This window comes from Schistocerca nitens, chromosome 12, assembly GCF_023898315.1.
Source record: "Schistocerca nitens isolate TAMUIC-IGC-003100 chromosome 12, iqSchNite1.1, whole genome shotgun sequence".
NCBI lineage: Eukaryota > Metazoa > Arthropoda > Insecta > Orthoptera > Acrididae > Schistocerca > Schistocerca nitens.
In genome coordinates this window covers 195,103,093-195,112,768 of record NC_064625.1, presented here as the reverse complement: position 1 = coordinate 195,112,768, position 9,676 = coordinate 195,103,093, and positions in this window count along the sequence as shown.

The following is a 9,676-nucleotide window of genomic DNA, read 5'->3' as shown; positions in this document are numbered from 1 at the left end:
AGGCAGCAAAGATGAAATTTTTAAGATGTATTAAACGCAAGACAAGAAAGGATAAAATCAGAAAATAGGAGAACAGATAAATGGCAGGAGTCTCATTTGGGACAAGATAGAAACAATAAAGTTGAATTGATGTAGACATATGATGAGAATAGGAGATCAAAGAAAAAGAAGTTTTTTGTCAAAGGTTAATTGGAAAGGGACCACAAGGAAGACACAGAAAAGAAATAGGTGGACACAGTGGGGGACTCCATCCAGAAGAGGTGAAGAAAACCAGATGTCATACTTAAAGAAGGATAGAAGTTGTGGAGGGGCAGGCAACGATCAACAATGGAGGTTCTTGATTCGCAGCCTAACTTTGGAAGCTGGAAATGGGCAGTGAAGAAGAAAAAATAAATTGTGATGTGAAGGAACAAAGAGCTACAGAGCCAACAGGTAACTGAAAAACACTTTGCATAAAAGTGACTAAAGTGATCCAGTGGAGGTCATATAATGTAAATTATTATAATAAGATTGGCACCTAACACACAAATTAAGGTTTGGTAAAACACAGGCTAGTAAGTAAGCAGTCTGTGAAATAGCTTCCATTCCCCAATCTATCAACGGTCAGAGCAGCTCTCTAGAAGGAAGGATTTCCATGTAATATATCACCATAGACCTCAAACTATCACAGTGACTGTGGTAAAAATTATGAATGGTAATTTCTTCATTTGAAGGCTGTGTGTTTCTCTACTGCTTGCACCTTCCCTGAAGCAAAACTGTACCCCATACTGGATTCTCTTTAGGAGTGCCCAAAGCACTTGTACTCTTACCCTGCCACACATTACCAGGAAATTTTCAGTCTATTCATTAGTTTCAAAAGATCCAGTTTCAATCAGAGGCATACCCACTACTACTAACTCATTCGGTGGTACTAACACATTTCAAATAGTTTACAAAACAAACGAGTTTACAAACTTTTTTTCACAAAAGAAGAATCGAGAATGAGATTTTCACTCTGCAGCGGAGTGTGTGCTGATACGAAACTTCCTAGCAGATTAAAACTATGTGCCGGACCGAGACTCGAACTCGGGACCTTTGCCTTTCACGGGCAAGTGCTCTACCTTCTGAGCTGCCCAAGCACGACTCACGTACCCTCCTCACAGCTTTACTTCTGCCAGTATACAGTGTCCTACTTTCCGAACTTCAGAGAAGCTCTTCTGCGAACCTCGCAGATGGTAGAGCACTTGCCTGTGGAAGGAAAAGGTCCGGAGTTCAAGTCTTGGCCCGGCACACAGTTTTAATCTTCCAGGAAGTTTCAAAAGAAGAATCATCACGAAGTTATATTACAATTTTGTAAATGGATCGAGAAATAAATTACATAATTAGCATTAGATTGTGCAATTTATAATATGAATTTTAAGTATGCCAGATATTTCGTAATTTCAAATATTTCTAAAAAAACAATAATTTTAGCTAAACAAATAGAGCAAGTAAATATCGATTGTCACAAATTAATTTCTTTCTATACATTTCTGTGGTGTCGCCGCCAGACACCACACTTGCTAGGTGGTAGCCTTTAAATTGGCCGCGGTCCGTTAGTTTACGTCGGACCCGCGTGTCGCCACTATCAGTGATTGCAGACCGAGCGCCGCCACACGGCAGGTCTAGAGAGACTTCCTAGCACTCGCCCCTGTTGTGCAGCCGACTTTGCTAGCGATGGTTCACTGACAAAATACGTCCTCATTAGCCGAGACGATAGTTTAACATAGCCTTCAGCTACGTCATTTGCTACGACCTAGCAAGGCGCCATTATCAGTTGCTATTGATCTTGTGATTCATGTAACGTCAGACCGACGTTCACCAGTAATGGATTAAAGTTAAGTATTCCACCAGCTACGTCCGTTTTTTCTAAAGTCTAATTTCCTTGTCCTGTTCCAGACCTCACGCCAGCCTGCGTGAGCTAAAACGCGTGCCTTTCGGCTTCCTCTGTTATTAAGCTGTTGGCTCTCTTGCCAACCCACAACAATTTCAGCCTGAAATACAACACATCGTATACAACATCATATGAAATTCTTTTAGTGAAACAGCTGAGATACTGTTCACCAATATGAGATTCGAATATATCCCTGGTATCGGCTATTTCTATAAATAAAGGTAATGCCAGAGGAGGGTGCCCCATTACACACTCCTTCAGCTGGCTGACACTGTGGCTGCAGTCCAGGGAATGGAGCAAAAGAAGTATAATGCCCCAACGTCTTAAATGATTAGAGTCATTCCTGGGCAAGAAGTGAGCGTCTAGTGGGGCACTGTCTTATCTTGTAAGTGGCTGAGGCACTTTATCAATGAAGCATGAGTCCCAAATGTGAGGGCATCTTCCAGTAATATGGAACAATAATTGCAGTACCCTTTCCAATCGTCATTGTTTTAAATCCACTGGACACCTCACCTAACATTTTTGAATGGTAAGCAAGTCTCACTGAATAGAATGTCAATTTTGGAGTTCAAGTTCTGATCTCTGGCAAAATGTATTTCCACATAGAGTAGATATTGATACCTGTGATAAGTTGGTGGAGACTTAAAAGCATGATAGTCAGTCAAAAAATTTTGAGTGTGGTTGGGCTGTAGTCCATTGCTCCACTTCAGAGGAAGAGATGTGATAGAATGCTCGTTACAATATGTCACTCCAAATTCTGGCAATGTGTGACTGTTAGAAGTGATGGAAGGGCCTCCATCATAGCTCTCTGTACTCTATTCAGTAGTTTTTGCCACAGGCATTGAAACTGGAGTAATTTTGTGTAATGGTATAGGACCCTTTCGAAAAATATTATGAGGATTTTGTCATTCCATACACACAGTTTTTTGTTTGTCTGATAAATTTAGTTACAAAGGAAATTATTTTGAATAGGAAGGACAAAGATGTAACCAGAGGAAAATATATTTCACATTCAGAAACTGACGGAAGAGGACTTGCTTCCACTAAAGTATTCATCAGAGTCTTCAGATAGCAATACCACACACAGAGTAATCATTTTAAGGATGTTTGCAATCAAAGGATATCATACAGCAAAACTCAGAAACAGAGTTCTGTCAACGTGTTTAAAATTGGCTGCTCAAAATTGATATTCATCATCATGACTACAAGTGAAAGATGACGAATTAGGTCTCCACTTTAACAGAAAAAACTATCACCTCAAAAGTCACCATCCCACTGTTACACAACCACTTCTAACAAATTAGCATTGCTCTGATACTGAGGTACTCGTGAGTATGTTTGGACAACTGCATGTACCATTTATAAGGTCACATCTATCTCTACATCTACATATATGCTACGCAAGCCACCGCACGGTGCGTGGCGGAGGGTAAATAAATAAGTCAATTTAAGTAGACATACATAGGTATTCAACCACAATTTGGAGCCATACAGTACGCCATCTTTGAGGTGAATAAAAAATCCAGTGTTTCAACTAGCAAACACCAGGTACTTCATTCCAGTTCATAAGTAACAGAAGTGTTCTACCCTGTACGGTAATATGTGCCTTAAGCCTATGAAATCAACTTCATGGTCCCCATAAAGAAACAGCCACAGTAACAAGATAAGGGTTGCCTAGACTCCGCTTATTATAGGTTTTTATATTCTTCTCGTTGCTGGGAGCCACTCATGATATACGGTATCTTCAAACAGTTGATGATGCCACTCTCTGTAGCTCTAAATGTATTTCACCATCAGGACTACCAGCCACGCTGACCTGTCTAAATACTGTGTAAAATAAACACTTAGCCACTGAGGTGCTGTTTGGCTAATCATCACATACATCAAATCACAAAACAATGGAAAATAACATAAATTCCCTAGTGACTGTCGTTGGTATGAGAACTTATGAGAAAAATAGAGCCAAATGATTCATAATTTGAATCTACTGATTTGAACATGAGCATAAAAATAAGTGAACTGTGTGGTCTCAGCAGTGAACTTGCTAGTATTCTTCAATGCAATTGAGTCCCACGAAAGTTTCAAATACTGCAGTTTGTACATTGATTCTATCCTTTAGAGATTATTTAGATCCCTTAAAACGGTTGTCATTTCAGGAGACACCCAGGACTATTGAAAAATCGGAACTAACTGTATAATACAGGGTTATTCTAAATGATGAACCCATTTTCAAAACTTCATATTTATTCAAGTACAAATCCAAAATGAACAAGCTTTATACCAATGAAAATGGAGGTTTCCAAGTTTTTGTACATAATGTTTGACATCAGTTTAATAATTTGTAATTAATTAGTTTTTAATAATTGTTTAATAATTAGAAATGTGCTAAATGTTATAAATGTTTAATGTGGCCGCCATTGGCTGTATGGCAAACATCAGTGTGGTAGCCAAACTCGTCCCACACACGCGCAAGTGTATCTGCCGTTACTGAGTGCACGGCAGCAGTGGTCCGGTTCCACAGATCGTTCAGACTGGTCGGTAAACGGCAAACGCCTTCCCTCACGTAAGCCCATAAGAAATGGTCGCAGGGTGTGAGTGAGGTCAGGACCTCGGTGGCCAGAAGTGCAGACCCAGGTCCTCAAGTCCCCTGCGACCGATCCAGCACTGAGGAAGAGAGTCATTCAAAAAGCCTCGTACGTTATGGTGCCAATGTGGCGGAGCTCCATCCTGTTGGAAAATGAAGTCCTGGGAATCTTCTACAGCTTAAGGGAACAGCCATTGTTCCAACATGTCCAGGTATGTGATTCTCGTTACAGTTCTTTCCGCAAACAAGCGTGGTCTGTAAACCTTTTCACAGGACACGGCACATAACACGTCGATCTTCGGTAATCTCTTTCGTGTTGCAAAGGTGAATGCAGATTTTCGAAACCCAAATGCTAACATTGTGTCCGTTGACTGTTCCACTAAGGTGGAACGTCGCACCATCGCTAAAAATTACACGCTGTAGAAATGCGTCGTCGTCCATCTTTACTAGCACATAACCACAAAATGCGAGACACTTCTCTTTGTCACTGAGGTTGAGAGGCTGCACAAGTTGTAACCGGTAGGACTTGTACAGCAAACGCCGCCTGAAAACTTCCCGTAGAGTTGGTTGTGGTATTCCAAGTTCTTGACTGGCTCTATTGGTAGACTAACTGCACACAAAAGTTTCTAGAATCCGTCGGACATCATTCTCTAAGACAAGCGGTCGGCCTTTTTCCTTTGCACACACTCCCAGTCTGTTTAAATTGCTTAAACCGACGGCTAATGGTGGTCGAATACCGACTTTGGTACGAAATGCCAGCCAGCTGCACTGCAATTTGCGACTCATTTTTCGCGAATTCGAGAACCCAGAAAACCTTGTGCTCCACGGTCGCCATCTCACTCACAACTGACAGTCAAACGGAGTCACGGCCCTGTTGCCGCTGCAACTCCACCAGCCGCTGCTGAAACCATCACTGCCCGCTCGCCGCCCGCCACAAACTTTGGTATAAAGCTTGTTGATTTTGGATTTGTACTTGAATACATAAGATTTTTTGTGAATGGGAACATCATTTAGTATAACTCTATACTTTTATTTCAAAATGAACACCGTAAATCCGGCCAACACAGGGACGTTTTTTTCAGTTTGCTTAGGACAGACTACATACACATTTAATGTTATGTCTGGACTGTTCTTGAACTTCCTGTTCACGATATGTCTATCCCCTGAATATGGAACAAAGAATAGTAGTAAGAGTGAACGTCAACAACAGGGAAGGAGGTCGTAAGTTTGAAGATAGTGAGCCACTGGCATGTTCTTGTTATTGCATTGTAGACTTTTCATTATTTGATTTTACAGTAACACTGTCGTTTTAAATAACATAAACACAGTGGTGAAGATTTCTCGGGTCTCCAGCCGGGTGGTAGCGTTGATATCTCGCGACTTTTCGGGAAGTGTCCTACTACCCATCTTCGCCAGAAGATGGGTAGTATGACACTTCCCGAAACGTCGCGAGATATCAATGCTACCACCCGGCTGGAGACCCGAGAAATCTTCAGCAATAGTTTACGCCGGGAAAGCCTACAGTCACATATAAACACAGTAGATTATATACTGATGTGGTACGGCTGCTCGGTAGTCAGTCATTCACGACAACGGTACTTAAGTAGAACAGCGCAATGTATAGCAGACTCTCGGCTATCCGGTCTAATGTGGCGTAAGGTCAAGCCAGATAACAAACAAGCTGGACAGGCCAGACTTCTATAGACTCTCTCTTCTCACTCAGCCATACCACTCATATAACCCTTTTTATACCAAAACCCAATTTCATAACATTTTATGTAATAAATTCTAGTTATAAGTGTTTATTATGTACATACTGCACCCTTCAAAAGTTGTTGCAGGAAACATACAATCATCTGCATTGTGAAGTATGACTGTATGATTACATACTTTAAAAAGCCAGACCCAACAAAAAGATGAATCTTCTAGGTTTGAGGCCTTAATTGATGACTGTTTCCCTCCATTAGCTCTCTTCCATGCTTCGTTTTTCACAAACAGATTATATCAATTAGTATTGCTTCCTTCTGTTCCCTAATGTACTGCAGTGCTGCCTTAATCATCTTATAAAGGATGTGAGATTTCTCCATCTCTTCTTGTTTTACTTTCCCTGCATCACCATTTCCACAATATTGTCCGTTAGTTCATCAGCTTCATCACTTGCATCCATTCTGTGACATTCGCTGTATCACCGTCTTCACAGCCCGACACATTTTTGAGTAATGTATATCATTGTTTCCATCTGTGACTTCAGTCTCCCACATTTATTCGAAGTTAAACTATACATTTTTATGGTCTAAAAAAATTTTCCAAGACCTTTGAAGCGATATGTTCAGAATCTCTTCCCATGCTTCGACCAACCCCCTTGTGATATGTATCAAGCGAGTCCTCTTCAAAATGATTACGCAGTCTTCATTACTATCAATTGCTAACGTCAAAGAAGGCACTGCAGTGGTGTCCTGAACCATCGGTCACATTTGGTGGTAAAAATAATGCTTTGATATCTCCATCTGTGTATTCGTAACTCGCAGGATGTGAAGGCACAATTTATCAGGAAGCAGGAGAGCTTTCCCTGGTAAACAGTTGTCTTTCAAGTATTTTTGTCTACAGTAGAACCATGTTTTAAGCATCTATGCATTCATCCAGGTTTTCTTTTGTTGATTGTAGTGTAGGGGCAATGATTCTGCAATCTCTACGTATTCGTGATTTCCCCATTAACGTACACCTAAGCTCGTCATTGCCAGTTACATTACTGCAAGCTAATATGATAACTCATTCCTTACTTTTCTTGTACCCAGGTGCCGCAGCTTCCTTTTTCAAAACAAGTGTGTGCGTAGGGAGCGTGTAATGTAAAACACTCTGAATACAACTGTACAACTGTTCACCAGAAATCCCATCCTCATCAATTAGATTTGAAAGCAGTCGTTGAACAATGGCACAGTTTCTATGTCTGCAAATGAAGCCTCTCTACTAAAGGGAATTTAGTGAATACTGAATTGTTTTTACCAGTGATCCAACCTACCATCACTGCCAGAAAACACTGCATTTTCTGTTTATATTTGCTGGTGAAATTACAATGCTTTTTCCTGCAATAGGATCAGGGAATTTCTCTGCCTCGTGATGACTGGGTGTTGTGTGATGTCCTTAGGTTACTTAGGTTTAAGTAGTTCTAAGTTCTAGGGGACTGATGACCATAGATGTTAAGTCTCATAGTGCTCAGAGCCATTTGAACCATTAGTCATTTTTCCTGCAATATTGGCAGAGTAATGGACAAATTTTTTTCCTCTTAAATATTATCCAACAAAAGTAAAACTTGAGTTTCTTTATGCTTACCTTTCAGTGTTGTTTTCCTTACTTTTATTCAACTTCCACTAGTTTGGGAAGTGCAGCATCTGTCCCATCGGCCTGGGACATTGGCATCCCACATGACAGAACAGAGATGCGGGATGCCTCCATCACAGTGAGTGAAACCAAAGCAGACGTTTGCAGTAAGACAGAGGCCACTGCCAGAGATGGAAACACAGCCTCGTGTCCCAGCCAACGGCCGGCAGGGCCCACTATATGAGCACCACTGCTCGACAGCAGTGCCAGAGGTCGCGACCAACAAGCGAACTATTTTCCTACACCACTCACGTGAACGAAAACAGTCCCAGAAGATCCAAGAGCCAACTGGCCTTATAAGCTGGCACACCAGTGGCCACAAGGCAATCTGACATGTCACCCAGACTTGGGATCTGCCATGCCGGCCGCAACATCTCTGCGTCTCGCCTGCTGGTAGTCCTGGATCATCAGAAGTGATAGCTTTGGACTGTGACTCAAGAGTGTCAAGCAACAGTGGTCTGGCCTCCCTGAACAGCTCTGTGCTAATGCTGTGGTTCAAAAATGGTTCAAATGGCTCTGAGCACTATGGGACTCAACTGCTGAGGTTATTAGTCCCCTAGAACTTAGAACTAGTTAAACCTAACTAACCTAACGACATCACACACATCCATGCCCGAGGCAGGATTCGAACCTGCGACCGTAGCGGTCTCGCGGTTCCAGACTGCAGCGCCAGAACCGCGCGGCCACTTCGGCCGGCTGCTAATGCTGTGATGACCACGCTCAAGTAGTTTTGGTACCGTCTTTTATTTGGTGGACTTTCTCGATCAAAGGACTTGCGAGGAAAAGTTTTTCCTATAATATTGGCAGAGTAATGGGCAATTTTTTTCCTCTTAAATATTCATCCAACAAAAGTAACATTTCAGTTTCTTTATGCTTACTTTTCAGTGTTGTCTCTCTTACTCTTATTGAACTTCCACTAGTTTGGGAAGTGCATCATCTGTCCCACTCTTCTGTTATAAGATAAGGCAGGTTCATAAAATACGGAGATGTTCAGTGAAACATGAAATACAGGAACTGTAAACATTTCTTTTAAGCGTTAGGTCACAGGGTTTTTTTCACTAACCAATGAAAATACACTCAATGGCTTTTGTGTTATAACTTATTTTTATGAGCCGCTTTTTGGGAAAATAGATTTCTCTGTGTGCTCTACCAAAGCCTATTAAGAATTTTCTAAATACTTAAATTCCATATTTGAAATATTTCTTTAACTGACATACGTAAACACCTAAAGTAATTGCAATGTGACTAATTTAAAATATTGTACAAATTTCTATACTTTTCCAAATAAATACTGTGTTCAAATGGTTCAAATGGCTCTGAGCACTATGGGACTCAACTGCTGAGGTCATTAGTCCCCTAGAACTTAGAACTAGTTAAACCTAACTAACCTAAGGACATCACAAACATCCATGCCCGAGGCAGGATTCAAACCTGCGACCGTAGCGGTCTTGCGGTTCCAGACTGCAGCGCCTTTAACCGCACGGCCACTTCGGCCGGCAAATACTGTGTATTTGAACTTTGCTTCCTTTCCTTCATTTTTCTCAATTCACATGTGATACAAACTTTGGCCATTACGAACTCTGGTTCACAAAACATTCCCTTGATTTTGGGTATTTTTCAACAGCATTGATTCGTAAGGTATAATCTACGGTTAGACTGAACTTGTTGGTATCGTACTTGTCCTCTGAGAACGAAGTTGTTGTGTTGCAGTTTGTAACAAGTTGGACAAAGCCTCCTCTACTTGGGTTTACTCAGTTGAAACCTCTATTCTCAATATGTTGCGTTGAGGTTGGCGATGACGA